The sequence below is a fragment of the Lepidochelys olivacea genome (assembly GCF_965140295.1).
Source record: "Lepidochelys olivacea isolate rLepOli2 genome assembly, chromosome: 6".
NCBI lineage: Eukaryota > Metazoa > Chordata > Testudines > Cheloniidae > Lepidochelys > Lepidochelys olivacea.
This window is the reverse complement of record NC_140416.1, coordinates 2,482,824-2,490,445: the sequence shown is the minus strand read 5'-3', so window position 1 is coordinate 2,490,445 and position 7,622 is coordinate 2,482,824. Positions and strand designations below refer to the sequence as shown.

The 7,622-nt window shown below is 46.5% G+C and overlaps 1 pseudogene across 1 annotated transcript in view; it reads right to left on the bottom strand.

Moving 5' to 3' along the window:
* Window positions 1–249: 249 nt before the first annotated feature.
* LOC311522700 (olfactory receptor 8U9-like) overlaps window positions 250–7,622 on the bottom strand; it is a 28,589-nt pseudogene continuing 21,216 nt past the window's right edge. The window contains exon 2 of the transcript in view: window positions 250–994. The product of the transcript in view is annotated as an olfactory receptor 8U9-like (transcript). The remainder of the gene's footprint in view (window positions 995–7,622) is intronic.

Here is a 7,622-nt window from a genome sequence, read left to right as displayed (position 1 = left end):
TCTCTGTGACCAAACCCAGCACGCTATGCACTTGGGTTTTCTGCATTTTATGTGATGTTTCCCTTGTTTTGTCCACTGATCTCAGTTGGGGACTGCAGACCTTTTTGGAATACAAACAAATTATTCATAATAACAATATAATAAAGTACAAACTACCACGGGCTCTCCGCAATTATTTTGTCATGGGCTGAGAATTGAATTCACCTGTTTCCACTCCGCACCACTAAACCAGTACTGAATGAAACAGATTCAAGAATTGGTTAGCAGTTTATCCACTGCTTTGCTCAAGGCGTCCTTCACCTCCATGTTCCTCAGACTGTAGATGAGAGGGTTCAACATGGGGATCACAAGCACGTAAAACACAGAGGCCACTTTGTCTGTATCCATGGAATAGCTGGAGGTGGGACGTAAATACATGAAGAGGAGGGTGCCATAAAACAGGACCACAGTAGTCAAGTGGAAAGAGCAGGTGGAGAAGGCTTTGTGTCGGCCCTCGGCAGAGCGCATCTGCAGGATGGCGGAGATGATATAGACATAGGAGAGGAGGACAGTCACAAAGCTGATCACTTGAATGCAGCAAATTAAAACAAACATCACAATCTCATTGATGCGGGTGTCAGAACAGGAGAGCGCCAACAGTGGGAGGACGTCACAGAAGAAATTATGATGATGTTGGAGCTGCAGAATGACAGCCGAAATGTACAACACGTGTATATCATTGAATCCACAATCCCCACAGCGTACACCCCAACCACCAGCTGTTTACAAAGCTTAGTGGACATAGTGACCGTATAGAGCAGCGGGTTACAGATGGCCACATAATGGTCATACGCCATCACAACCAGCAAGAGGAGCTCAGCATCTGCAAAAAGGATAGAGAGACATTTGCACAGCGCAGGCAGTGTAAGAAATGCTTTTCCTCTCGGCTAAGAAATTCAGCAGCATCTTAGGGGAAATTATCGAGGAAAAGCAGAGATCACAGAAAGACAAATTCCTGAGGAAAAAGTGCATGGGGTTGTGGAGTCGGTGATCTATTGTGATTAACAAGATCATCCCCCAATTCTCCAAAAGCGTGATACCATAAATCAGTAGGAACACCCCAAACAAGGGAACCTGCAGCCGTGGATCATCTTTTAGTCCTGAGAGAATGAACTCAGTCACCTCTGAATGATTTCCCTTTTCCATCTCCTCTCAACAGAGATCAGACAGCTACAGAGATGTAGGCAGGTAGATAGTGAGGAAAACCTGTCCCTTCTCTGCAATGAAGCAAGTGAAGATCAATGGAGATCAGTTTCTAAATGGACATCAGTACCAGCTCAGGGAAGGACTTAGTCCACAGAGCCAGATGTTCACAGCTGGTCATTCCAGATGTTCTATAAAATGCAGACATTGTGCAAATACAATGACACGCAGGTTAATCATGCCCCCCACACAAACACTCCTGTTCACTAGTCCAAACAGAACACAGTGACTTGTGACTCTGCTGTGAGAGAATCAGTCTGAAGGGATTATACCTTATTTAAATAAGGGGTGAGAGTAAAGGAGTGTCAATCTTTTGACCCTCTTTGGGCAAGGGAAGTTGTGTGGCTTGGCACGTCCGTTTGGCGTAAAGTTGCTTACTGTGCTATTTAAGCTTTCTGGCATTTACTTGAGCCTGTATGAAAACCCAGCGACATCATGGGAAACCCTGGGTTCAGTGACTTTGTAATTGCCTATTTTTTTCCAACTCATGAGGTCACTCCTTTAGCTGAAGGGGTAGGAGGTGGGGCTGAGGCTTTTGGTGCTGGAGGTCTGGAATTCAATAGCTGCTGATCCCTTCTCATTTGAATTCACGGAAAATCTATCTTTGTATTCAATAAACTTAGTTTTATTGTTTTATCTAATCCAGTGTGTTTAAATAGAAATGTCTGAGAATTGCCTGCATATTCGTGCTGATAATGAAATAATGGACAATGTAGCTTGTATTGTCCAGGAGAGGACTGGGCAGCACAGGACGTACATTTCAGGAGGGAAATGAAAGATTGGGGAATATGCTGGGGTCACCCTGCAGTATAACCGAAGGTGGTGAGAGCCTGAATGTAACCCAATTATTCCTGACCAGCCTCCAGTTACACACACATGCCTCGGGTGCGATTTCCATGCTTGAGGGTTGTCTGTGAGTGGCCCACGTGGAAGCCACTTTAGCAAGGCATTGCAAGGCTGCAGGCAGGTGCCACACAGCCGCTGATTAGTCTGGGTTGGACCCTGGTATGTCACAGCCACCAACCTCGAAAATATCCCAATAACACGAAAGGTGTGGTGCAGACTGACAGTAGTGTTCAATTGACATGAAAGGGTGAGGTCACCACAGGGATGGGGCAATGCACTGATCCACTTGTGCAGATGCACAAGGACATTGTGGTCATCACCTCCCACCAAGGAGATCCAAGGCAGGCCCAGTGATGACCCTTCCCTTCTTCACTGTGGTAGCAGAAATTATCCCTCATGAGTGTGCGGTCTTGCCTGGTATTATCAGTGCACCAGGGCATGTTGGTGCCCGCTTCTCTGAAGTGGTGCCAACCTGTGATCCAAGTCAGCTCTATTCTTTAGTACAATCTGTGGGTGAGGGGTTACAAAGAATGTACACAATGTCCTGCTTCCCTGAACACCAGTAGAAACAACCAACAACCAGCAAACTCTGTATTCAGAAACTCCAAAATCTGTCACCCCAGGTCTGTGCCCAGGAAACAGTGTGCCCGTACTTCCTCTAAGAGTCATGCTCATAACTCCTCCTCCTGGCTTTCTCCCTCCTGTGACCCAGAGCTGCCTGAGACAGTCCTCACTGAAAATGCTATGGTCAGGGCAGGCTGCAAAAAGGAGACTATTCCCCAAACTGGTGGTTAACACTGAAGATCTCTGCAGCATCTCTGCAGATGCTACTACAAAATATCTCTGAGCAAGCCAGCTCCCTCCTGATCCTTTTGTTAATTATATTTATTTCCTACAAATTATAGTCCGTGAAACAGAGTGTGATGTTGCACCCCATAATGCTTTTAAAAATATTGTTATGAGTGTAAATATGACATAACTGGGATATGTTTTATGCCAGACAGACCATGTAACATATCTCTGAAAAGGTTATGATCAACTGGATATATTCATCCTATTTGCATGCATGTAATATTTTTGTATTCAAAGTTATGAATATTGGCCTGTTTGCCTGGCTCAAACAAGTTAAGGTACTGAACTCCCAAGCTGGCGGAGAAAACAGGCTTAGAGGTAGTCTAGGCACATCCGGAGGCAGTCCCAAAGGGGTTTCTGTGACACAACCCGTCACACAGAGTTTAAGAATAAAATTGCAAAACAATGTGGGAGTAGATGAAGGAGAGGACAAGACTGGATACACTTCAACTGCAGCAAGGGAGGTTTAGGTTGGACAATAGGAAAAAGACCCCAACAGTGACGGTGGTTAAGCGCTGGAATAACTTGCCCAGGAAGGTTGTGGAATCTCCAACACTGGAGATTTTTTAAGAGCAGGTTAGACAAACACCAGTCAGGGAGATAGGACGAGATTTCCCAACTGTTCTTTTTGATCAGCAGCTTCTCTGAGGCCTGGTTTATGCTTAAAAATTAGATCAACAGAGCTCTGTAGCACAGGGCGGGGAATCTTTTCACAGCCTGTGTGAGTCAGTTAGCTTGTACAGACCCTCAGTGTAATTCTTTCATCGACCAAGCTACTGCCTCTCGGAGAAGTGGATTAACTACAATGATGGAAAAACCCTTCCATCAACGTGGAAAGCATCTACACTGTGGTGCTGCTGCACATCACAGCTGAGTCAATGCAATGGCCTTAGTACAGACATAACCCTGAATTGATGGGTGAGTTTTCCCCCTTCCTATTAAAGTGATTTTCTCCTCTTTTCCATCATGCTTGTGCCTCCCTTCATAAAGCTTTTTCCTTCTTTTGATAGGTAAATATGTTCAGAAAAGTTAAAATTTCTCCTCTAAGGATCATTCTTTACTTCCCTTCCCGTGAATGGCTCACTGTCATTTCAATTAAAGGCTGAAATGTTCTGAAACTGACTTGTTTGCCCATGACTTGGTGGTATCTCTTTCTTTTTCCTCCCTTCACTTACAATGAGTTGAAAGGACAGAAGCAGTACCTGATCAGAAACATATAATCAGAGATAGAGTCGAATCTTTCCCTGTTTGCTAACCACACCAATGTTACTCTTTATACCTATGGAACTGCTTCCTTGGCAGGAGAGATTAAATTTGGCTTTGATGACTTTGAGATTTGCTCCTTGGCTCTCATCACATTTGGTTATACTGCAGAGTGACCCCAACATGTTCCCCAGTCTTTGATTTCCCTCCTGAAATGTACGTCCTGTGCTGCTCAGTTCTCTCCTGGACAATACAAGCAACATTGTCCATTATTTCTTTATCAGCACAAATCATAGAATCATAGAATATCAGGGTTGGAAGGGACCCCAGAAGGTCATCTAGTCCAACCCCCTGCTCGAAGCAGGACCAATTCCCAGTTAAATCATCCCAGCCAGGGCTTTGTCAAGCCTGACCTTAAAAACCTCTAAGGAAGTAGATTCTACCACCTCCCTAGGTAACGCATTCCAGTGTTTCACCACCCTTTTAGTGAAAAAGTTTTTCCTAATATCCAATCTAAACCTCCCCCACTGCAACTTGAGACCATTACTCCTCGTTCTGTCATCTGCCACCATTGAGAACAGTCTAGAGCCATCCTCTTTGGAACCCCCTTTCAGGTAGTTGAAAGCAGCTATCAAATCCCCCCTCATTCTTCTCTTCTGCAGGCTAAACAATCCCAGCTCCCTCAGCCTCTCCTCATAACTCATGTGTTCCAGTCCCCTAATCATTTTTGTTGCCCTTCGCTGGACTCTCTCCAATTTATCCACATCCTTCTTGAAGTGTGGGGCCCAAAACTGGACACAGTACTCCAGATGAGGCCTCACCAATGTCGAATAGAGGGGAATGATCACGTCCCTCGATCTGCTCGCTATGCCCCTACTTATACATCCCAAAATGCCATTGGCCTTCTTGGCAACAAGGGCACACTGCTGACTCATATCCAGCTTCTCGTCCACTGTCACCCCTAGGTCCTTTTCCGCAGAACTGCTGCCTAGCCACTCGGTCCCTAGTCTGTAGCTGTGCATTGGGTTCTTCCGTCCTAAGTGCAGGACCCTGCACTTATCCTTATTGAACCTCATCAGATTTCTTTTGGCCCAATCCTCCAATTTGTCTAGGTCCTTCTGTATCCTATCCCTCCCCTCCAGCGTATCTACCACTCCTCCCAGTTTAGTATCATCTGCAAATTTGCTGAGAGTGCAATCCACACCATCCTCCAGATCATTTATGAAGATATTGAACAAAACCAGCCCCAGGACCGACCCTTGGGGCACTCCACTTGATACCGGCTGCCAACTAGACATGGAGCCATTGATCACTACCCGTTGAGCCCGACAATCTAGCCAGCTTTCTACCCACCTTATAGTGCATTCATCCAGCCCATACTTCCTTAACTTGCTGACAAGAATACTGTGGGAGACCGTGTCAAAAGCTTTGCTAAAGTCAAGAAACAATACATCCACTGCTTTCCCTTCATCCACAGAACCAGTAATCTCATCATAAAAGACGATTAGATTAGTCAGGCATGACCTTCCCTTGGTGAATCCATGCTGGCTGTTCCTGATCACTTTCCTCTCATGCAAGTGCTTCAGGATTGATTCATTGAGGACCTGCTCCATGATTTTTCCAGGGACTGAAGAGAGGCTGACTGGCCTGTAGTTCCCAGGATCTTCCTTCTTCCCTTTTTTAAAGATTGGCACTACATTAGCCTTTTTTCAGTCATCCGGGACTTCCCCCGTTCGCCACGAGTTTTCAAAGATAATGGCCAATGGCTCTGCAATCACAGCCGCCAATTCCTTCAGCACTCTCGGATGCAACTCGTCCGGCCCCATGGACTTGTGCACGTCCAGCTTTTCTAAATAGTCCCTAACCACCTCTATCTCCACAGAGGGCTGGCCATCTCTTCCCCATTTTGTGATGCCCAGCGCAGCAGTCTGGGAGCTGACCTTGTTAGTGAAAACAGAGGCAAAAAAAGCATTGAGTACATTAGCTTTTTCCACATCCTCTGTCACTAGGTTGCCTCCCTCATTCAGTAAGGGGCCCACACATTCCTTGGCTTTCTTCTTGTTGCCAACATACCTGAAGAAACCCTTCTTGTTGCTCTTGACATCTCTGGCTAGCTGCAGCTCCAGGTGCGATTTGGCCCTCCTGATAACATTCCTACATGCCTGAGCAATATTTTTATACTCTTCCCTGGTCATATGTCCAACCTTCCACTTCTTGTAAGCTTCTTTTTTATGTTTAAGATCCGCTAGGATTTCACCATTAAGCCAAGCTGGTCGCCTGCCATATTTACTATTCTTTCGACTCATCGGGATGGTTTGTCCCTGTAACCTCAACAGGGATTCCTTGAAATACAGCCAGCTCTCCTGGACTCCTTTCCCCTTCAAGTTAGTCCCCCAGGGGATCCTGGCCATCCGTTCCCTGAGGGAGTCGAAGTCTGCTTTCCTGAATTCCAGGGTCCGTATCCTGCTGCTTACCTTTCTTCGCTGCGTCAGGATCCTGAACTCAACCAACTCATGGTCACTGCCTCCCAGATTCCCATCCACTTTTGCTTTCCCCACTAATTCTACCCGGTTTGTGAGCAGCAGGTCAAGAAAAGCGCCCCCCCTAGTTGGCTCCTCTAGCACTTGCGCCAGGAAATTGTCCCCTACGCTTTCCAAAAACTTCCTGGATTGTCTATGCGCCGCTGTATTGCTCTCCCAGCAGATATCAGGAAAATTAAAGTCACCCATGAGAATCAGGGCATGCGATCTAGTAGCTTCCGCGAGCTGCCGGAAGAAAGCCTCATCTACCTCATCCCCCTGGTCCGGTGGTCTATAGCAGACTCCCACCACTACATCACTCTTGTTGCACACACTTCTAAACTTAATCCAGAGACACTCAGGTTTTTCTGCAGTTTCGTACCGGAGCTCTGAGCAGTCATACTGCTCCCTTACATACAGTGCTACTCCCCCACCTTTTCTGCCCTGCCTGTCCTTCCTGAACAGTTTATAACCATCCATGACAGTACTCCAGTCATGTGAGTTATCCCACCAAGTTTCTGTTATTCCGATCACGTCATAGTTCCTTGACATCACCAGGACCTCCAGTTCTCCCTGCTTGTTTCCAAGGCTTTGTGCATTTGTATATAAGCACTTGAGATAACCTGTTGATCGCCCCTCATTCCCAGTATGAGGCAGGAGCCCTCTCCTCACAGACATTCCTGCCTGTGCTTCCTCCCGGTATCCCGCTTTCCCACTTACCTCAGGGCTTTGGTCTCCTTCCCCCGGTGAACCTAGTTTAAAGCCCTCCTCACTAGGTTAGCCAGCCTGCTCGCAAAGATGCTCTTCCCTCTCTTCGTAAGATGGAGCCCGTCTCTGCCCAGCACTCCTCCTTCATGGAACACCATCCCATGGTCAAAGAAACCAAAGCCTTCTCTCCGACACCACCTGCGTAGCCATTCATTGACTTCCACAATTCGAAGGTCCCTACCTAGGCCTTTT